This window comes from Peromyscus californicus, unplaced genomic scaffold, assembly GCF_007827085.1.
Source record: "Peromyscus californicus insignis strain IS unplaced genomic scaffold, ASM782708v3 Scaffold_19__1_contigs__length_69161282, whole genome shotgun sequence".
In the NCBI taxonomy this organism is placed as follows: Eukaryota; Metazoa; Chordata; class Mammalia; order Rodentia; family Cricetidae; genus Peromyscus; species Peromyscus californicus.
In genome coordinates this window covers 16,977,018-17,000,789 of record NW_026294491.1, presented here as the reverse complement: position 1 = coordinate 17,000,789, position 23,772 = coordinate 16,977,018, and the positions used below count along the sequence as shown (strand labels likewise).

At 45.0% G+C, this 23,772-nt stretch overlaps 1 long non-coding RNA gene across 3 annotated transcripts in view; it reads right to left on the bottom strand.

Annotated features, from left to right (window-relative positions):
• Nucleotides 1–5,220: 5,220 nt before the first annotated feature.
• LOC128114615 (uncharacterized) overlaps nt 5,221–23,772 on the bottom strand; it is a 29,173-nt gene continuing 10,621 nt past the window's right edge. For 2 of the 3 annotated variants that reach the window (XR_008219832.1, XR_008219833.1), the window contains exons 2-3: nt 10,066–11,307; nt 5,221–7,565 (exon numbers count right to left, since the gene is read on the bottom strand). This is a non-coding gene — a long non-coding RNA (uncharacterized LOC128114615). Of the gene's footprint in view, nt 7,566–10,065; nt 22,834–23,772 lie in introns of those variants that run through there. The other variant, XR_008219831.1, reaches the window with a different exon arrangement.

The following is a 23,772-nucleotide window of genomic DNA, read 5'->3' as shown; positions in this document are numbered from 1 at the left end:
AGCTGTGGATGTAGAGAGTCCAAGAGCAAGACACTGTCATCTCGTGTCCCTGTGCTACATGCTACATCCCTACATGAGGGAAGAAAGAAGGAACAGAGACAACCTCTCTCCTTCAAGCCTTTTGTTAAGGGCACCTGCTCCTATTCACTTTGCAAACTACCTCACAGGCCACACCTGGTTATTGGCCACCCCTGAGTGTGGGAGCGGTGTACTCCAACGGCAGCGACGGCCTAACAAACACAAACGAAAGAGTTACCGTGAAATCAAATCTCACACGGCGCACGCCTTCAAATGATGACAACGAATGAGGGTTAAACACCAAACTGAGCTCCTGTGGCCTTGACAAAGCCCTGAGCACGCACACACAGGAAAGACACAATCATAGGTGGTGTAGGGAAGTAAAGATGAGCATGATCACTCAGAATGCAGACACATGGAAGGGAGATCGCTCAGGAGGCAGACCTGTGTCATCCTCAGAAAGAGGCATTGACAAGGAGAGCTCAGATGCTGAGGACATTCTGACCTGGAAGCTCACAGCACTGGCTACAGGAAAAGGGCCTGAGATAGACAGTCTCAGAGACCCCACAGCTGGGCGGCAGGGTGGTATGGAGGTACCACAGACTCTCGGGTGTGTTCCATGGTGGGAAAAGAGGGGAACATTAAGGATACGATGAAAAACACAAGCATCTCAAGGGACCCAACCTTCCCTTTCCTCCATATTACCACAAGCTCATCCATTAGTCAGCTGTGTTTTATGAATTAGTGTGACCTAAGCTCTCTTGAACTAGGAGTCTGAATTAGTCGGTGTTCTGTAGAGGAACAGAATTTATAGAACAAATCTCTCAGGGGATATTAGAAAGGGTATTTATTAGAATGACTTACAGGCTATGGTCCAGCTAGTCCAGCGATGGCTGACTGTGAACCGAAGGTCCAAGAATCCGGTAGTTGTTCAGTCCATGAGGCTGGATGCTCAGCTAGTCTTCCATATATGCTGAAATCCCAGAGAAGTAGGCTCCATTGCCTGCCAGTGAAGGAATGGACTTACTAGCCAGGCGTGAGCAAGCAGGTAAAGAGTAAAATCTTCCTTCTTTGTTTTGTTTTGCTTTTTCAAGACAGGGTTTCTGTGTGTAGCCCTGGCACTCACAGACCAGGCTGGTCTTGAACTCAGGATCCACCTGCGTCTGTCTTGGAAGTGCTGGAATTAAAGGCACGTGCTGCCCAATAAAACTTCCTTCTTTCACATGCTTATGAAGGCTTTCAGCAGAAGGCGTGGCCCAGATTAAAATCAGGTCTTCCCACCTCAAAAGATCTGGGTTAAAGGTGTGTCTTCCCACCTCAAAGATGCAGATTAGAAGTGGATCGTCCCACTTCAAATTAAGCAAAACATCCCTCACAGGTGTGCCCCATTAGAGAGTTTTAGTTAATTCCAGGTGTAGTCAAGTTGACACCCAAGAATAGCCACCACAGAGCCCTAGCAGCAAACTTGGGGGAATGTAAGCAGATGGCTTCTGTACTGAAGCTGTTAGCAACCTGTAGGTCTCACCCTTTCTCAGGGGTCACCTAAGACCATCAGAAAACACAGATGTTTACATTACAATTCATAATAGTAGCAAAATTACAGTTACAAAATAATTCTGAGAGCTAGCTCCCTGGCCATCAAGTCAAAATGGCAATTTCTGGTTCAGTGAAAGACCCTGCCTCCAGGCAACAGACAGAGTGCTTGGTATAGAGAAAAACACCTGATGTTTATGCTAAACCTCAAACCCTGGACAAATGAGGTGCCTATCTAACGTATCAAAGCAGACCTGGCTGCCAGGTTCTCCCAGCATCCCTCAGTGCCTACCTGTAACAGGGTATGGATCTCAGCACACCCCACCCTCTACCCTGAACTCTCCAGCCCAAGGGTTGGGTTGTCCTTCCCCCAGAGGCTCTTCCCTATATGATCCAGACATTCTGGTTACCCACCCTCTTGTACCTTTTGGTCTCTTGGCTGCTGCACCCGGTGCCCTCTCTCTTCTCTCCCTTCCCCTCCCTCCATCCCCACGTGTAGCTAGATCTCTCTACAAAGCATATCCCCTTCCAATCTCCCAAGCAAGCCACACACACCATTAGTGTTGTCTGTGTGTGATGGTAAAAGCAATAGGCACTGAAATAAAACTGATGAGCTTGGAAATAACCTATGCAGAGGGCTCAATAGGGAGTTTGCAGATGTGTGTTGTGTGTACATTGTATGTTGTGTATGTGCTGTGTTGTATGTATATTGTGTATTTATGTGTTGTGTATATCTCATGTGTTATGTATGTTGAATATGTTTGCTGTGTTGTATGTTTTTGTATACATGTTGCGTGGAATGGGTTGTATTATTGTGCTGTGTGTGTATGATGTGTGTTTTCCTGTGTGGCTTTGTATGTTGTTTGTGTATCCTACTTTCCTATGATGCACTGTATTTTGTGGATTCAGAAGTAAATGGACCTGACACGTTGAGAGTTCTCCGTCCACTCATCTCCCATCTGGAACAAGCCCTGCCTGTGAGGAGCGTCACTGTGGTCTTCATCAGTTAGCCTCACAAATTTATGTATGTGGTCTTTGTCTCTGCCCCTAGATTGTAAACTGCTGCATAGCAGAGAGGCTCTGTCTGCTCCTCCTGGCTAGCCTCCACACCCAGGCTTGTCTGATGAATGGCTACTCCAAGGAAAGCCTAACACAGGGTCCTCGCCCTTGAAGAACTCATATTATGGTAGAATTCATGTCTACAGATGGTTCAAACTAAACGGCTCCCTTAACAGTCCTTTGAGATTGTTCTAAAACCATTCTGTTTTCCCTCCTGGATGCTCTTGTCTCCTGTTCTCACCCCAAACCTCCTGTCTGCACCTAGGTCCTAAACCAGTTCTTTCCACAACTCCCTTGTTCAAGGACACACCTCCATTCCAGAATGTCGTTGCAGTTCAGTGTCAAGGACTATTTTGCTCATTAAAAAGAAATCGTATTGTGTATTTGTTAATGTTGACCTCTTCTGGAATATTTTTAACTTCTTAAAGGAGTGCTACCATATCTTGAAGTTTCTCACGCCAGCTTGCCTTCTGCTGAATGGAATGCCAAGTCCACAGTGGGTGCCCTTCAAGTTGTTCAGCTGTTAAACTCTGCAGATCTGAGCTCTGCTAAGAGGCAAGTCACAGCTGACCTTCACGGAGGTGGGCAGTGAAGCCTATTGTTAGAGCATGAATCTGGCTCCCTTTTGTTTCACTTGCTCGCCAATTCTGCCTCCTCTTTCTCTGGAAGGAAGGACCATGAGGGATCAGTTGGCCTCAGCTGGCAGGGGGTAGTCCGGACACACTGAGTGCATAGAGAAGAAAAATAAGCAGAACCTGGCTTGAGCCCTTGAGCGAGAAGACTCTGTGAGGCAGATGAAGTCCAAGCCTGAGCTTGCTGTGGGATCATTTAATGGTGTGAACTAGTTAGAAAAATTCCCAAGTATACTCCACTCATGGGAGTGTCTAGATTTGGCCATGGCTGTCACTCAAGGCACACATCTCCGCAACCACTAACCAAGGCTGATGATTCAAGATGGCGGATGATGCCCCATCTGTCTACCACCACCTGTCTCCTGTGAGGCTGATACCACAGCTCTGATGGACAGGCACATAACTGTGCCTCTCTGGCTTTGATTTAGGAAATAGACACTTTCACCTACATGTTTTCTCTTTCTTTCCCTGAACCTGCTTATTCTTCCTGAGAAAACTCCATGATAAAAGAAAAAAAAAAAAGAATTAACCAGCCAATAGGACTTAAAGAATACACTGTTAGACCAGGCGGTTGGTGGCACACGCCTTTAATCCCAGCACTTGGGAGGCAGATCAGGCAGATCTCTGGGAGTTCGAGGCCAGCCTGGTCTACAGAGTGAGTTCCAGGACAGGCTCCAAAGCTACACAGAGAAATTCTGTCTCAAAAAACCAAAATAATAATAATAATAATACACTGGTAACATAATATGTATCCATATGTGACGCTGCTAGCCTCATGCCAGGAAGGTGTATCCACATCTGACCCACAGATATGGTGAATACCAGAGCACAAGTGGATGAAGAGGTATTGGAATGCTAAAGCTTCTCTGTCAACTTGACTAGACTTGGGATGACCTGGGAAATACACCTCTGGACATGCCCATGAGAGAGAATTAACTTAGGAGGGGGAGCATCCAGGTTGGACAGTGTCAGGCTCCCGACTACTCCTTCCACCAGAGTGATGACTTCAGCCCTACTTTAAATCTGGTCCTTCTTCTACTGTTCATTCTTAGCAACTCCTAATGCTGACTTGCTGGCTCTTCTGACTGAGACTACTGGAGCGATATGAGAGGTGCCAGAAGAAGATGCCCTGCTGTGAGGGAGACCAAGGAGATAGCAATCCCATCAGCTGAATCCCCTCATACCATCCTAGTTAGATGAATCCCCCCAGATACCATCCTCGTCAGATGAATCCCCTCTAAATATTCCCTCTGCTCTGTGACCTCTGCAGGGGTCACAAACACTGAGCTATGTGCTAGGTTCAAAGCCTGCAGACAGAAAGACAAGCCAAGACACCACCTCAACATTACAAGGTGTCTTATCCAAGCACACAGGTGCCTCTTTGCTCCCACAGCTCTTGGACCTTGTGAGGCAATGCTAGCCCTCTCTATGTGATGGGCAACCTGACATACACACAGCCTGGGTCACTTTACCCCAGGCACTGAATATACGGCATCTGCTCCAAATATCACCACCCTCAGGCACCAATCTACTGTCTCCAGTGATATTTGCCTTGGTTCTCCAGACCCGCTTTGTTATGTTAATCAACTCTTGAAGGCAAATCTTTCTCAGAGATCCAGGCACCGATGGTTTCTCCCTGATTCCTTTATAAAAATGGATTCAACAATGGTTTGGTAAACCCATTCACACAAAAGTACAAAAAAAAAAGAGAAGAGTCTATTTTGTTTTTTAAAAAATGTCTTGAGGGCTGGAAAGATAAGCCAATGGTTATTGAAGGGCACATAGTACTCTTACAGAGGACCTGGGTTCAGTTCCCAGCACCCATACGGAGGCTCACAATCATTAGTAACTCTGGTTCCAGGGGATCTGTCACCTACTTCTAACCTCTGAGGGTACCAGGCACATGTGTGGTACATAAATATACATTCAGGCAAAACTACTCATACACATAAAAATAAATAATAAATAAATCTAAAAAGCGTTTTGATTATTGTATATTAATGAAATATAAGTCTGGGTTTTTGACATTTTCATACACGTACATAATATATTTTGATTCATCCGAACCCAGTACTCACTTTTGACCCCACCCCAACTCCTGATAATCTCCTTCCTCTTCCTAGTCTTTCTACTTTCATGCCTTTGTTTTTAATTTAAAGAAATGAATAACAAAGTACAATACCTGAGCATCAGTAGTACATATCTGGTAGATGTCTGTGAGAGTGTAAATGAGAATGTCCCCCATGGGCTCAGATATTTGAGCACTTGGTCACCACTTGGTGGTGCTGTTTGTGGAGGTTTTGGAGGTGAGGTCTTGCTGGAAGAAATATGTCATGGGGGGGGGGTTGAGTGGCAGCCCCACATCTTACCTTGAATCACATCTTACCTTTATTCACTCTATTAAGTTAGTACGGTTGGTTGGAATTTAATTGCAAAGCTGTCACTGGAGTTGGCTGCTTTTTTTTTTTTTTAACTCTTTTGGTTCTTTGCTCTTTGGGGGGCCCACCACCCAGCCCCCAAATAATCACACAGAGTCTTACTCTTATTTATGAATGCCTGGCCTTAGCTTGGCTTATTTCTAGTCAGCTTTTCTTAACTTAAATTATCCCACCTACCTTTTGTCTCTGGGCTTTTACCTTTATTCTACAGACCTTTCTTTACTTCTTACTCTGTGGTTGCTGTGTAGCTGGGTGGCTGGTCCCTGGAGTCCTCCTCCTTCTCTCAATCCTAGATCTCTTTCTTCCTAGATTTCTCCTCCTATTTTTTCTCTCTGCCTGCCAGTCCTGCCTATCCATTGGCTGTTCAGCTCTTTATTAGACCAATCAGGTGTTTTAGACAGGCTCAGTAACACAACTTCACGGGTTTAAACAAATGCAATATAAAAGAATGCAATACATCTTTCCATCATTAAACAAACGTTCCACAGCATAAACAAATATAGCACATCTTTAACTAATATTCTACAACATGTCACTGATATCATTTTTTTTGGTTATTGTTGGGCTGTGTGAGATGGACAGTCAGAGAAATTCTGAATCTGTCTGCAGTTAGTGAGAAGACCAAAATTAATTCTGTATATGTGCAATAAAAATGTAATGGAGATTTATAAAAAAAAAAAGCTGTGTCATTTCCAAGCAAAGCAGCCACCCTAGTGGCACCTGTCCCAGCTGCCAGAGGATCCACTGCTTGTGTCTAGGGCCACGTGGGTGGGTGCTAAAGAGCCCATATGGTATGATGTTCATTTCCTGAATTGCAGGCAAACAGCAGGTGGATGGTCTTCCGACTGTCTTTTTAAAAAGCAAAAGAGCTAGAAAGTCCAGGATATGGCAGGTGGTGGGATCCCTGGGAAAGGTGAAAGGGCACAAAGAGAGAAACAAGCCTGTCTTCTATCATAATGATGACAACGGTAGTGTCATGATGGAGAAATACCCAGGCATATTAAATAGCTCATCTGTGTTTGCAGTTGGCTCTCAAACCTTAGGGACATGTAGCACTCATGTCAAGAACTTCGTAGTTTTTGTTTTGTTTTGTTCTGTCAGGCCAGGACTTTGCCACACTGTCATTAAAAGCAGAGTAAGAGATGCCAGAGACACAGTTTAGATGCTAAAATGCTTCCTTGCAAGTACAAGGAACTGAGTTTGGCCCCTAGAGGCCATGTAAAGCTAAGTGTGGGATGCACCCATGCAGGCTCACTGGCCAGTAAACCAAGTCTGTTTGGTGATTTCCAGATCATTAAGAGACCCTATATCAAAAACACAAGATGGACAACTCTAGCAGAATGACACCAGAGGTTAATCTCTAGGCTACACACATGTGCGCATATGTGTGCACACATAACACTCATATTTGCATGCATCCCCACATACGTGAACATTCACACGGGAAAGCAGAGTAAGAGGCTTAGCTATAGGGAGATCCTGGTCAACAAGAGATTGAGATGAAAACACATTGTATTAGTCAAGATTCTCTAGAGAAACAGAACTTATAGAATGAATCTCTCTGTATATATATAAAGGGGATTTATTAGAATGACCTACAGGCTGTGGTCCAGCTAATCCAACAATGGCTGCCTATGAATGGACAGTCCAAGAATCGGGTAGTTGTTTGGTCCATGAAGCTGGATGTCTCTGTTGGTCTTCAGTACACACTGGAATCCCAAAGAAGTAGGCTGTAATGTCAGTGAAGGAATTGACTTGCTAGCAAGGTGAGAATAAGCAGGTAAAGAGCAAAAACTTCTTTCTTCCATATCTTTGTACAGCAGTGGTTCTCAACTTGTGAGTCACCACCCCCTTAGAATTGAATGTCTCCTTTCACAGGGGTTGCCTAAAATGATCAGAAAACACTGATGTTTACATTACCATTCATCACAGCAGCAAAATTACAGTTATGGAGTAGCGGCGAAAATAATTTTATGGTTGGGGGTCACCACAACATGAAGAACTGTATTAAAGGATCACAGATTAGGAAGGTTGAAAACCACTGTTACATAGGCTTCCAGCAGAAGGTAAGGCCCAGATTAGAAGTGGTTCCTTCCACCTCAAAAGATCTGGATTAAAGGTGTATCTTACCACCTCAAAGATCCAGATTAGAAGTAGATCTTTCCACTACAAATTAAGCAAAAATCACTCACAGGTGTGCCCTATCTTGGGGTTTTAGTTAATTCCAGATGTAATCATATTGACAACCAAGAATAGCCATCACACACATCATGGTCAGCACTTGAAAAACAGGGAGAGTAACAGAAAAAGAAGGCAAGTGTCTTAGTTAGGGTTTCTATGGCTGTGAAGAGACACCATGACCACAGCAACTCTTATAAGGAAAACATTTAATTGAGGTGGCTTGCTTACATTTTCGGTTGTTCAGTCTATTACCATCATGGTGGGACATGGTGGCATGTAGGCAGACATGGTGCTGGCTACATCTTGATCAGAAGGCAACAGGAGGTGGACTGAGACACTGGGCTGTATCTTGAGTATAGGAACCCTCAAAGCCTGCCCATACAATGACACGCTTCCTCCAACAAGGCCATACCTACTCCAGCAAAGCCACACCTCCAAATAGTGCCACTCCTATGAACTTATGGGGGTCAATTACATTCAAACTACCACAGCCAGCTATTGTACATGTGAGCTATCTTTGGCCTGGAGGCAAAAGATTGTGTCCATTGTGTCCACTGGTTGTATTAATATCCCAAAGGAAGGGAGTTTTGATTGGTTCCCAATTTGGAATCATGAAAGGAAATCCCCATGCATCTCCCATCTCAGGTAGAGAGAGAGTATGACTGGAGAAGATGTAAGGCTAGGCCCTGTCCCTATGGCCTGTTCAGACTGTGTCAAAACACCATCAAGTTTCTGTGTGCCCCAGTGAGGCATGAGGGAGAGGTGGACATGCTTCTAAGCCTCCAGTGCAAGCGCCTTGATTTTAAAGCCCTCTACGAAAGTCTGGCCAAGCTTCCTGGAAGAGGAAAGAACAAATGGAAACCTTTAGCTTAGGCTTCTAATAGTTTACTTGGTAGATGTAGTTGTTTTTTCGACTCTCTGGGGGGCCTGCCACCTAGCTCGTAAATGCCCGGCATTAGCTTGGTTTGTTTCTTGCCAGCTTTTCTAACTTAAATTATCCTGTTTCTCTTCTACATTTTGCCTCTGGACTTTTTTATTCTATATGTCTTTCTTTCCTTCTTACTCCATGGCTTACAGTGTGGCTGGGTGGCTGACCCCTCACATCCTCTTCTTCTCCTTTTCTCAATTCTCCCTCTTTTCTCTTGAGTCTAGACTTCTCCTATTTATTTTCTCTGCCTGCCAGCCCTGCCTATCCTTTCTCCTGCATAGCTATTGGCCGTTCAGCTCTTTATTAGACCAATCAGGTGTTTTAGGCAGTCAAAGTAACACAACTTTACAGAGTTAAACAAATGCAACCCATCTTTGCATCATTAAACAAATATTCCACAGCATAAACAAAGGTAACACATCTTCAACTAATATTCTACAACGGGTAGACACTGCAATATAGATCTCTTTGTAATTAGAAAAGAGACTTTCAGAGGACCTAGGTACCTGCAGTGACAGCAATCCAAATTTCCTATGAATGAACCTGTCACTTGGTCATGGATTCCCTTGATCTGTCAATCACAAATCTACCATTCTCCAGCAACTCCTATCTGTAATCCTTCAGTCAGGTTGTATCTTGCTGAGTTTTAAAGGTTCTGTTCTCCCCAAGTTAAAAGATGAATATCAAGTGGGATAATCCCAGCACTGAGGAGGCAGAGGCAGGAGGATGTCTGTGAGTTCGAGGCCAGCTTCATCTACATTGGGAATCCCAGGACAGCTCGTGGGGTAGCCACGGAAACTCCTTGGACATGGGTTTAAACCAATAGAAAGTCTTTATGAGCTGGCTGTTGACTACACTGGGTGTTTCTGATCCCAGTGTAGCACTGAGTCTTTCTCAGGGTGAGCTTTTAAGCACAAAAACCATGTTCAAGTTGACATACTTCAGTTAACAAGAACAGCCAGCCAGAAGCAGAACTACAGAAGCCAAAACGCAAGGTTAGTACTTAGACTTTCCCAGAACTACAGACTTTGACAGGTTAGGTCTTTATTTTCATTTTGGCAGGTGGTGCTGTCTATATGCTGAGTTTTAGAGTCGGAATGCTACTTCCATCATGGAGTCAGTTGTGCTAAGGTCTAGGGACCTACTAAGGTCTGGGGCTTTGTTACACTAGGACTCAAATATAGATATGATATCTCTCACTGACTCAACAGACACCACTTTGTGTAGCATAAACATTTTTACTCTTTCTAAATGCCTCCAGGGTAGGCCTGCTTACCTCTTCCCTTATGTCCAATTCCTAAGCAAGCCTTCCTGGACTTGATCTTCAAATTCTATCTATAGTCCATCTCATTGTCTCTATGTTGAAGCTATCAGTGTTTCTTGGTTAACTCAAGGTAGAAGTTCCTGTATCCAGAGACACACAACCCAGAAGAGATGGATTAATAGTCATATAAGTGGAGAGAGAGGGAGCGGGGGGTGGGGGGGAGGTACTCTGGAGATGTGTAGGGTATTACACGCTGTTTGTTTCTATGAGTTGGAATTTACTGAACGCAAGCAGTGTGTCCTAAGAGAAAAAGAACTGGGTCCTGATGGGCATGGAGTTACTCTTGGAAGGTCAAGGGCTACAGAAATCATTTAGACTCTCTCTCTAACATGTGTATGTGTATACATGTTCACATGTGTGTGCATGCATGTGCGCATATGTGGAGGCCAGTGGTCGACATCAATGTTTTCCTTCACTATCCATATTATTTGATTTATTTATCTGTTAGTCAGGATCTCTCACTGAACCTGGAGCTCATCCGTTGGCTAGACTGACCAACCAAGCAAGCCCAAGGGATCCACTTATGCACTTGTTTCTGCTTTCTCACGGCGGGCATTACAGACCCATGCTGCCTAGGTATTTTTTTTTTAACAGGTGAGTCCTAGGGATCAAATTCAGACCCAGCGAGCACTGTACTGACTGAGTCACCCCTACAGCCCTTCTATCTGTCACTCTGTTTCTTCTTAGTAACAAAAGAAATCGCCCTGACAAAAATGAATGATAAAGGGTCTTCAAAATTCTCTCATCTTTCTGCACACAGTGACTGTGAATGAGTCACATCTGGAAGTCTCCCAAAGCTTGCTTCTCTGTCACCACCAACCTTCACGAGGGGTTTTGAATCGGGTGCGACCTACAAGAAGTCACTAGAAATGGCGCCAGCTCTCGAGGCAGGCGCAGGCTGGTGATGACAAGCTGCAGATGTTCAAACGTGACTTTTAGCCCCCTGCCTCAGCAGGCCTGTCTCACCATAAGGCTCTTTGATTTCCTGATGGGTCTTTCATGAGGACACATCATAGTTAGTAAACCTTCAGTGCCCCTGACTGAAGACGGCAGATGAGGGGGTTAGTATGTCAGCTGTCTTTCATGTGACTGGATCTTAAAGACACAGAGAGGTGGCCAAAGGTGGTCCAAAGCCCAGCCTCCTGCAGCTACTGAGGAATGTCTCAAGAGACTGTCACACACAACTGAAGATGCCTGCAGAGAGGAAAAGCAGTTGGTCAGAGCTTCATTCAATCATCCGATCATTCATTTTCTTCCCTTAGTCACATTTGGGAAGCTTCTACTATCTCGCCCAAACTCAACAACTTTCTGAGACACAAAGACAAATGTGGCCTATAGTTTTTGACCTGAGAAAGTTCTTCAGCACCCTCTCGGGAACAGCCCTAATTTTTATGGTCAGTGCTAGGGATTTGAACTCAGATCCTTACCTTGTACAGCAAGTGCTCTTAACTGCTGAGCCATCTCTTCAGCCCCAGCATTTGCCTTAAGTCTGGCACTTCATGTAAAACAACTGGGATATTTGCTATCTAAAAGTTGAACTTTCACATCCAAATCAAATAATGAATGGAGGCTGGAGGATTGGAAGTTCAAGAGCATCCTTGGCTACTTGGTGAATATGAAGATAGCCCGGATTACATGAACATGAGACTTTGTGCCCACCCGTCCCCAAATGAATATTGAAAACAGATCTACTGTGCACTTAAATTTTTCTGTGAGTTTAAGGACTCTTTCAAAAAGATCAGTGGTTCCCTATATTAACAAAAGTGGTATGTTCAGAACTATCCCATGATAGCACCAACATTTGGAAAAGCTGTGTTAACCAGGAAAGTGCCGTGTTCTAAGTTATCAATGCTCAGTGTTATACAACCATATGTTGGAAAAATGTTGCATCCAGGATGGAGTACTGCTCAGTTATATTTAAATGATCTGTGTGTGTGTGTGTGTGTGTGTGTGTGTGTGTGTGTGTGTGTGTGTATGTGTGTGCACGCACGTGCATGTGTATGCATGTGTGCATGCTCACACTATAGCATGCCTGTGAAGGTCAGAGGACCACTCTTGGGAGTTGACTTGCTTTCCACTCTCTTGAGGTAGGGGCTCTCTATTCACTCCTGATGCTCTTTGTACTCCAGCCTAGCTGACCCATGAGCTTAATTCTCCCGTCTCTCATCTCTCTGTAGAAGTCGAGGATTATAGCTGTAAACTATTGTATGCAGCTCTTTTACATGGATGTATTCTGGGAATCCAACTCAAGTAGGCTTGTGGAGCAAGTACTTTTAACTCACTGAGCCATCACACTGGCCCAGGTCAACAATTTTTTTTAAACTTATTTTTATTATTTTTCATCTTGTGTAACTGTGTGTATTTGCTTGTTGAGTATATGCATGTGAGTGCAGTGCTGGGGGGAGACCAGAGGCCTCTGATCCACAGGAGCTGGAATTACAAGAAGGTTGTGTGCTCCTTGGTGTGGGTGCTGGGAACTGAACTCTGGTCCTCTGGAAGAGCAGCAAGTGCTCTTAGGTGCTGAGCCATCTCTCAAGCCCCTTGGGGCAACAATTTTTAACAGCAGTGTGAGCAGTTGGTTTTGGGGTTAGTACAACGAGAGCTGGCCTGTGTTGTTATAATATCAAAGAATAAGTCCTTCAAATACCCTTTCCTCCCCAACTTCACGTTCATGAAAGACCAAATCTGTTTCCTCTCCTTCAACAAGAGCAAAATCTCACCAGAGAGCTGGGCGGTAGTGGCGCACACCTTTAATCCCAGCACTCAGGAGACAGAGCCAGGCGGATCTCTGTGAGTTGGAGGCCAGCCTGGTCTACAGAGTGAGATCTAGGACAGGCACCAAATCTACACAGAGAAACCCTGTCTTGAAAAACAAACAAACAAACAAAAAAAAATCTCACTAGAGACTGGATGCCAGAGAACATGCATGACTTCAATATCCTTAGTGGAAAATGTACCACTCTTCTCATTAAATTTCATTTCCTTTCAAAAACTTATTTTCCATAAACAGATATGTTGGATGGGTTTATGGATTTTAATGGATAGACTTTAAATTTACAATTTTCCTGCTTCCGTTTCTGGAAGAATACATATCAATAATCAGATCAGGCAGGGAAAAAGAAACTGCTGAGTGATTTTTGAGAATACCATAAGGTTCTAAGACAAAGTTTCAACACCTCTTTTCTGAGTTGCTTCTCTTCTAGCTGTGACCAAGTACCTGACAGGAAGCAGGGTTCCTCTGTTCAAAGCAGGAGCCCAGGCCCAGCATAAGCTTGGGAGCAGGGACATTCCCTTTCTCAGCCTTTGTGTTCAGTGGGGGAAGCCCAGCCACAGAGGCAATTTGTTTGGCTCAGTCCACGGATTCAAATGTTAAAGCTGCTTATAACACTCTAACAGAAGCATTCCTATAATACATCTGAGCAGATGCCTGAACACCCCATGACCCAGCCAGGGTGGCACGTTCAAGACAGGAAGAGTTCAGGGTCCTCTTCAGCTACATAGTAAGTCTGAGGCCACTTTGAGCTGCATGAGACTCTGTCTCAAAAAAAGAAAAGAAAAGAGAGAAGGGGTGAGGAGGGGGAAGGAGGCCTTTATCACAGGCTCCCATGTATAGAAAACCCAGTAGGGTTCAGCACTGTCCAGCTTCCAAGCATCACTAGGATTCTTAAAAGACGTCCTCTGCAGACAAGAGATTATAGTAACTGTGACTCAAGCTGCACTTCATTCCAGGATTAGATTCTGAGAGCAAAGGACGGGCGGACTTCAGATGGCAGCCGTGAGTGTTGGGAGCAACAGCTTGCTGAAGCAGTCATGCCAGGGCAGGAGGCTCCCCCAGCGCTGGCTCCCATCGCGTTTGGAGAGCAGAGAGCCTGGGGCTAAAGATGGACCCCGAGACTGGCACTCAGACAAATGAATGTGTGGCCTGGAGGCAAGCCAAGACACCTTCCATGGCTGGAATATCTGCTGCTGTTGTTATCCTCAGGGATCAGCCTTAGCTCTGCATTCGTTGCCATGGAGACCATCTAAGTCTTCTGTTTTTCCCTTAGTGATGATCAAGAAAACCTACACACATACCTATTCAGAAAATATTCTAATATGTGGGCTCACACCAAAATAAATGACTATGTCCTTTGTAGAAAACAAAAGCAACAGTGTCTGGGGAAAGAAGAGGGAAGCCAGCCTGCTCCAACAACGGGAAAGAGGTTAGTAGTTACCTTCGAGACAGCATTCGGCTTTTCTGGTTTCAAATGAAACCTGTTTATATTACAAAATATGGAAATTCATACAACACAAAAGAGAATCCCTAAAATTACCTATACCCATGTCTCTTTTTATGGTAAAAACAAACAAACAAAAACAAATAAGATATGTCTGTTCTTTTTCCTATACCTGGACAACCACCTTTATCAATTTGGTTCAAATCAGTCCTGCCAATTTGTCTTATTTTTATATATCTGTCTGTCTGTCTACCCATTCATCCATCCATCTATCCATATGTCTATCTTTTTTTTTTAAGTTTTGAGACAGAAAGTCGGGCAGTGGTGGTAAACTCACCTTTAATCCTAGCACTTGGGAGGCAGAGGCAGGTGGATCTCTTTGAGTTCAAGGCCAGCCTGATCTACAGAGGGAGTTCCAGGATAGCCAAGGCTACATACAGAAACACTGTCTTTTTTTTGGTTGGTTTTTTTTGGGGGGGGGTTGTTTGTTTGTTTTTTTTTCGAGACAGGGTTTCTCTGTGTAGCTTTGCGCCTTTCCTGGAACTTGCTTTGGAGACCAGGCTGGCCTGGAACTCACAGAGATCCACCTGGCTCTGCCTCCCAAGTGCTGGGATTAAAGGTGTGCACCACCACCGCCCACCTAGAAACACTGTCTTGAAACAAACAAACACCAAATAAAACAAAAAGTTTTGAGACAGGGTCTTGCTATATTGCCCAAACTGGCCTTGAACTCTTAAACTCTAAGAGATACTTCTGTAGGCTCCTGTGACTACAAGTACATTCTATTGAGCTTGGCTCATGTGTTCATTTACTGATTTATTCAATACTTATTAATCATTTCCTTGGTCCAATCAACGTCCTAGACATGTGCAGGCCATTGATAAATGATTATCTGTTACTTTCCTGCTACTGTGAGGAAAATACCATGACCAGGAACAACTTGCAGAAGGAAGAGGTTATTTTGGCTTACAGCTCCAGAGAGGTACGCGTCCACCACGAGAGCGGAGCAGCAAGCAGCAGACACAGCGGCAAGAACAGGGAGCAACATCATGTCCTGAACAAGCATGAAGCAGAGACAGCGAACTGGAAGTGGGGAGGGACTAGAAACACTCAAAGCCCACCCCAATGACCTACTTCCTGCAGCAAGGCTCCACCCCCACCCCCCCAAAGGTTCCACATCCTCCCTAAACAGTGCCAACAACTGAGGACCAAGCGTGTGAATACCCAAGCTGATGAAGGACATTGTATTGTCATTCAAACCACCACAGCCAATAGGAAGATCTCCTTCCCCACGGATGCTACATTCTACTGAGAGGAGACAGAAAATTAACCAGACATCAATCAACAAACAGAAAGCTACCGACTAGTGGCAAATGCTCTGTAGAAAATGAGGGTGTATCATCCTTAGAGGACCCATTGAAGAGAAAAGCAGCGCAGTGAAGACTGGGAGAAGACATTCCTGGGACCAGGAAGAGTAGAGAAAGAAGGGGCCTTCATGCTTACACAGAAAGGAGATGGGTGTGTCTAACCTGAGACTCAGGGGCCATCTGTATCTCAGGATAGGCATAATGTGGCCCAGTGCATTTGTGGATGACAACATCTTGTCACAAAAGGGCTGAGTCTAGAGCCTGGTGGGGATGAAGAGAGAGCAAGAAAGAGCAGCAGTTGAAGAGGTGAGCCCCAGACAAGTCACAGAAGGTTTGGGAAAAGAAAGTACCAGAAAAAAAAATAAATAAATTTTAAGACACTAGAAGAGTTTTAGCAGGGCGGAAGGATATGCTGTTTGTTCTTTTTGGAGTTTTCACTCTGGGAAGAGATTTAGGGCAAAGGCCAGCAGAACTCAGCAAGTTCCTTACTTAAGTGGGAAAGGAGAGCATGGCCCAGGCTCTTGGGGGGGGCGGTCACTTGGGGAAATGATTCAGTGGGTAAAGGTACCTGCTGCTGGCCCTGATGCTGGATCCCTGGGACACACACGGTGGAAGGAGAGAACTGACTCCTGCAAGTTGTTCTCTGAGCTCCAGTGTAGTCTGTGGTATGTGCGCACACACATGTGCACACACACACACGCGTGCACACACACATATACATACATAAATGTTTAAAGAAGGGCCTGTCTCAAAACCTTAGAATTACTATATGAACCTCATGATGACTCTCCACAAAATTGAAAATGATTGTGGTTTCAAGAGAATACTCCTAGCACACTCCCCAAGAAACGACAGCAAGGCTCTCTTTCTTTTTTCTGGTCTTTTCCCCTTAAGATCACGTTTAAATGTAAATCCCATTGAAGACCTGCACATTTAAATAGCTTTATTCAAAATGAATGAAAACCAAAAGCTAGTCTCATGGAAGGTCAAGTCGAGAATGGCATTGGGGTCAGGATGGAAGAGTCTCCCCAGGAGGAACCTGGTATTACCATATCCTAATCCCACGTTACCTCAGATTTTGGCTGTAGGTGCCAACTGCCGGAGGAAATAAAAAAATGGAGACGCCAAAATGCAGATTCCCTGAGCGCCACACTGACTTGCTGTTTCTTTACTATGCTTTTTTCACTTATTTGTTATTGTTGTTGTTGAGTGTGTGTGTATGTGAGTGCCTATGAGTGTCAGTGTGCATGAGTATGTGATTGTGCCTGTGTGTGCATGAGTGTGTAAATGTGCCTGTGTGTGCACGTGTGTGAATGTGCCTGTGTGTGCATGAGTGTGTGTAAATGTGCCTGTGTGTGCACATGTATGAATGTGCCTTATGTGCATGTGAGTGTGTAAATGTGCCTCTATGTGTGCCAGTGCACGTGTGTGCACAACACGGCACCGTGCCTGTGTGGAGGTTAGAGGACCAGTTTTCCAGAGCTGGTCTCTTCCACCTCGAGGGTCTCTCTCATTTCTACAGCTGTATTGCATAGCCCAGGCTAGTGTGCCTGTGAGCTTCCCGGAGATTCTCCTGCCTCTTCCTGCCATGCCCCAGCCGGAGTGCTGGGTTTGCCGATGGGAATCACAGGATCTGGGTTTTTATGTGGGCTCTGGGAGATGGGACCCAAGTGCTTTTACCCACAGATCCATCACCCTGGCCCCCCGACTCACTGTTTCTTAAGGTAGCCACTAAGGGTACCGCTGTCCATTACAGTGATTAGTCAGTTTAGAAAATACTGCAAGTATCTGTGAAGACAAGCAAGACACCACGGAGCATGTTCAGTCAAGTCCCAGAGGAGGAAGCACAATCCAGAGCTCACATGTGGTCTCTGGTTTAAAGGACAATGGGCATCTCCACTGGCGATGTATTAGAAGGGTGACCGGCATAGTAATATAGTAATATACCAAACAATTTATATTCAGCTGCCGAGATTACTGGCACCGGCAAAGGAAGTGACTTCATTTGTCTTCCAGTCGACCCTTCAAGATGTAAAATTATTTCTTCTCACACTGCCAGAACCAATGCACTCCACTTAGTGTGACCCAGAAGCACATAATTTATTAGCTGGCATAGTGTGGCCCTCACAGAAATGATTACTACGTATGCATTCAGAGTCCTGATATTGCGATGGCTCAGATCATCCATTGTTTGGTTGTTTGCTTGTTTTACATTCAGAGATGTGAAGTGTGTGTGTGTGTGTGTGTGTGTGTGTGTGTGTGTACTGTGTATGTGTGACTGTGGGCTATTTAATATAAGAAAGGGCCTTTTTATTTTCGATAGGACCACAGCATATGAGAGAATGGCGGTGGTGACAGCATCCAGACTCGTGGCTTCAAGTGCTGTTGTACTAGTTCCGAATCCCTGGCGTAAGCTGCTCAAGAAGACCCAGGATTCAGAGTGTGCCGGGCACGGTCGCTTGCCTCTGTGTTCCTGTAGTGGGGTACAACAACGTCACGGGGGTCTTCTGAAGACAGGAAGTGTAACGGGCGAGCAGGACGACAGTGACTGAGACCCAGGACGGGTGTAACCTTCAAAAACACAGACCCCAGGGATGAACTCCCTCTAACAAGCTCCGTTTCTACCATCGCCCCAAATCATGGCACCATCTTGAGACCAGGCCTGAGGCTGGGAAACCATTAGCCACTCTCTAGACACTGTCGGCTCCACCCCTGACCCTGTCTCAGCCTCAGGCTCTCACATCCAGCTGCTGCCTTGCCATCTCCACTCACTTTAACAAGCGTGGGAAGCTCGGCTGAACTTTCGAACTTCCGGCGTCCCTCCCTCTTTCCCATCTCCGTGGATGGCAACTCCTTTCCTGCAGATGCTCAGTCATCCTTGACTCTCGATTTTCTCCCACTCCACATACGAACCCATCAACCAATTCTCTCCACTTCCTAAAATAGACCCACAACGCACCCACTTCTCCACAGCTCCGATGTCACCAGCCCACGCCGCCACCGCTTCTCCCCTGAATTTGAAGGAACCTTCTAATAGGCCTTTTTAAAATCCCTTTCTCTCACTTTGTACATTACATTTTACTTATTTAAAATTTTTTAATTGGCCAGGCGGCAGCGGCGGCGGTGGCGGCACACGCCTTTAATCCCAGCACTCGGAAGGCAGAGCCAGGCGGATCTCTGTGAGTTCGAGGCCAGCCTGGTCTGCAGAGTGAAATCCAGGACAGGCACCAAAACTATACAGAGAAACCCTGTCTCGAAAAACCAAAATAATAATAATAATAATAATAATAATAATAATAATAATAATAAATTTAATTAGCATATACACAGTATTAAGTTTCATTATGACATTTTCAAACACAACTAGTCACTGTTGATTCTTCCTGAAACCTTTCCCTGTGTTCTCTGAAGTGTTCTTCTGATGTATTTGAAACCTTCCATATTAACAACCAAACACACAGTAAATAGTGATAAAAACCCTACATCCATTCTTCCCCCAACCTCAGTAGTGATTGTTACATGACTGTTTTTGCTTGACTAACATCTCCCTCTTCCAACCCCAACGACTGCCCGTCTCTTGCCCAAGTTTAACCCCAAATCCTTTCCAGGTGCACAAACTCCCTCCCTTTCACCTTGCCCTGCCTCCCACAGCTGCAGCCTGCGGGCTGTTTTCTCAACTGCCTGAAGGATGCTCTTGCCTTGGTCCTGGCTATTCCTCCTCACGCATGCTCCCTCTCTCTCTTCCTTCAGGTCTTCACCCACCGGTTCCTAAAGCCTGACCCCGCTCACTGTCTACATGTAGCCAACAGAAGCGTTCCTCTCTACCCACGGGATTTCCGAAAACTTGGCTGCTGAGAGTAACAGTTTATATGTCTGTCTCCACCTCACCCCTGGCTTGCCCACCTTTCTACACTGAAATGAATTCACACGATGACTTATCTGGGTGAAGCTACCCTATGGGATAAGGCTCACTTAGCTGTCTCCCTGAGCTGAACAATGAGGTCTCGTGTATATAAGTAAACTGGGTACTAGCATGCACGTGTTCAAAGAGTGAACCTTCTTCGATCCTGCTCTAAGCCAGAGATCTCATTTGCAGGCTAGGGCAGGGATTTTGAATTTTATTTATTGTAGTGATTTAAGTAGGTACTGTCGCCCACAGGCTTGGTTGTTTGAAGAGCTGGTGTCCAGTGGGTGGCACTGTTTTGGGAGGTGTTTTAGCCTTGCTGGACAAAGTGTGTCACTGGGGGCCAGCTTTGAGACTTTATAGCCTTGCTCAGCTTCCATGTTGCTCTCATTGCTTCATGTTTGAAATTGAAGATGTGCTCTCTCAGCTGCCTGTTCTGCCCACCATGCCTGCCGCTTGGTGCTTTCATTCCCCCACCACTACGGACTCTCTGTAACCGTAAGCCAGAATAAACCTTTCTTCCATAGCTTGCCTTTGGTCTGGGTGCTTTATCACAGCAACAGAAAAGCAACTAACAGAGTGTAGCTGTGTCATGTCTAAGATTGCAACAAACATTCTCCGCCATCATCCATACTTAAGGACGTTGAAGGGTATGCTTTGAATCAAATGCTATGCCTTTTGTCATGCAAAAAAGTATAATGATGAGGACAAGTAAAACTTGTGCTTTTCAGGGAGAGTATAACACAGAATCACACACTTCCCCTCCACCACGCCCAAAGGCTTCCACTGCTCCCAGGACCCAATGAAACCTCAGAGGTTTAGATGCAAACTTTGCCTGCCAGACACCAGCCACATCTGGCTGCACCCTGGGTCCCCTGCACCTGTCAGAGGTTGGGTATAAACCCCGAGTTGATTCACTTGTACACACATTCATCTACAGACTCATCTTGGTCTCTACCCACTACTCAGGAAAAGGCGAGGGCCCTGGACTATGAGGTGCCAGATAGATCTGCAGAAGGAAACATGTCTTTTCCCAGCATCCTCTGGGATCTCAGCACTTTCTGGGAATTGATGTCCTGCCACAGAAGATTCATGCTGTGCCTGGGATTACAGATTAGGGAATGTGTGCACGTGTAACTCTTTAAATTAGTATGACTACGGAATATTTAACTAGTTGACATGGTAGTTGGTTAATACCATTTCCTATGGGTTAGTCACTAGACTGAAATGCGTTGATACCGACTAAATGTTTTTAGCCACCAGGGAGACGGCTAACCCCACACATTTATTTATTTGTTTATTCATTCCTGTGTGGGTGTGCATATGGAGGCCAGAGACAGCTTGTTGCTCCTTTCCTTCCACCATTTGAGTTCTGTGAACTGGAGACTCAGGTTGGCAAGTCGGCAGGTGGCAACTTTTCCTGCTGAACCATCTCACTGGCCCCAGCCCTTGTCTTTTTAGACAAGGTCTCACTGAATAGCTACACAACGGCCCTGAACTGGCTATGTCACCCAGGCTAATCTCAACCTTGTGATCCTCCAGCCTCTAGCTCCTGAGTACTGGGGCTGTAAGTGTCTCACTAAACTTTATAGTGTTAACTATATAGTTATGACTCAGTTCAACGGTGGAGGAAGCTGAGACCCATTTTCATCAAATAAAATTCCCCCAGCCACACAATAGGTTGTCAATGGAGAGACCATTTGAACGTCAGCCGATTCCAGGTGTGGCCCCTGCTCGGTGGCTACCCACACTATCCTGGCAATGACTTAATAGAGGATTCTGGCAGTCTGCACTCCATCTGATTTAACAGTTTTGGTAAAGATTAAATGGCATGGTGATCAACTTCACGTATGACCTAAAGTGTAAGAAGGACATGTATTCACAGAGGTAGGATGTCGCAAGGTGAATTTGCTGAGAAAACAGACCATAACAAATGCACACCTGAGCATAGGCTCCTCCACCTCAGTGCTGTTGACACTTGAGGCTAAACAATTTTTCCTTTGTGAGGAGCTGTCTAGAGCATGGTAGTTTGGCAGCACCCCGGCTTCTGGTCACTGGATTCTACTAACAACCCCCAATTATGACAACCAGAAATAGTCCAAACATGGCCAAATGTCACCCGAGAGATAAAACTGCTTCCGGTTGAGAACAACGGACTTCATTTTTATCTCACAAGGCAAGAGGAAGGTGGAGCTGAAACTGAAATCAAAGTCACCTGACTCCAGATGGCAAGCTCTTATCATGATGGGTTAACTTGCAATGAAGGTACATTCCTGGAGTTAGAGCCCAAACCAAATCAAACAGAGTATAAGCCAAAGACAGAGTTGTATGAGTGAGTAAATTCAAAAAACAAACAAACAAACACAACAACAGGTGGTTAGGCCAGGAGAGGGCCAGAAAGCATGAGTGTGTCATCCCAGCACCAGGAAATAGTCAATGAAAAGAAGCAATGCGTCGAGATGGAGGCACTGATGAGAAGAACCTTGTCTAGAGAAAATCCAAAGATGGAGCAGAGAACTGGAAAGAGGCCACACACACTCAGTCAAAGAGGGGAAGAAATGGAGCCTCTGGAAGTAAGCCAGTATATGTCTTTTAATATGTTTACCTGGGAGAAATAAGAACTGGAGGCATTTTAAAATTGTGATGAACAGTTGGCTGAGGTGGGGTTCTTAAGAGATGAGCCAGTTTTGTTGGAATTTCTTTTGAAATTAATGTCTTAATTTTTAACTTCATTAATTAACAAAGAGAAAAATAAAAAGGAAGGAAATGGAGAGAGAGGGAGGGAGAGAGAGAGAGAGAGAGAGAGAGAAAAGAAAAGAAGAAACTGCTCACTATGAACAACCTGAAAAGTTCAACTGACCAAAGGCAATTAAATCTCTGAATGACATAAACTTCCCTAACAAATCCTCCTTGAGTTTGGACTATATACACTTACTATCAATCCATATTTGCTTCTGCCTCACCCTTGGTGACAGCCATGCACAAAGCGTCTCTGCATACATCAAGGAGGTTGTTAATGAACTTGTGCACTCTGAGAAGTTCTGTCCTCAGCCTGGGAGAAATCCATCTCCCTTCTACCAGAGTTGTGCACCTTGGTGACTGACCCTGAGAAAAGACTCCCCTAGACAGTTGTTTTCAAGCAGAGGAACCCTTCAACAGCATCCACAGGCTCTCTCCTTTCAAATGAGGATGCAAGGATGCATTTTTACAATTTTAACCTTTCTCTGGTGGGGTCTTGTTCTCAGGACACCTTTTCAATTTTTCCAGTAAGGGCACAAAATTTATTCTTAATGGTACTTTTTTTTTTTTTTTTTTTTTTTTTTTTTTTTGGTTTTGGTTTTTCGAGACAGGGTTTCTCTGTGAAACAGCCCTGGCTGTCCGGGAACTCACTCTGTAGACCAGGCTGGCCTCAAAACTCACAGAGATCCCCTGTCTCTGCTTCCCAAGTGCTGGGATTAAAGGTGGTGCGTGGTAGCACTAATCTTCTTAACAATTGCAGATGCTGCCTCTGTGCCCTCTTTTTGTCTACAACACTAGAGTTTCTCACATTCGTCTCCTCACCAAACCACACATTCCCCCCCCCCCCCACTCTCTCTGCTCTTTCACTGGAGATCTGACCAACTGCAGCGAGCAGTAACCATGCCACACCCTGAATGCTGTGCTATCTTGAACTGTCCTCTGCCAAAGGAATCATTTCATTACTTCTGAATACAACCTCACCTGAATTCTTGGAACATTAAGTAGAATGCAGCAAAATCCTTTGCCAGAATGCTATACACATGGCCTCTGGTACAGTTCAATATAGGCCTGTTGCCCTCTGAAACTTCACGAACACAGTCCCCACTGCCAGCAGTTCTCTTGGTATTCTGGTCTTCCTCACTCCCAAACAGAAGAGCCCACTAAGCTCTGCTTATAGAACTCTACGGTTTCTCTAGTCTGAAGCTCCAGACTTCCCATGGAACACTGCGAAGGCCTAAGAAAGGCATGTTTATGCTTATCAAAGCAGAGGCCCCACTCCTGGTACCAATTCTTAAAAGTATATTTTTATTACTTTTGATGATTTCCATACACATATACAATATAAAATATGTTAACCCCCATTCCTTCCCAGATTCATCCCCACCCTTCCCAAGTTGATACCCTCATTTTTTTTTAAATAGTCTACTTATTC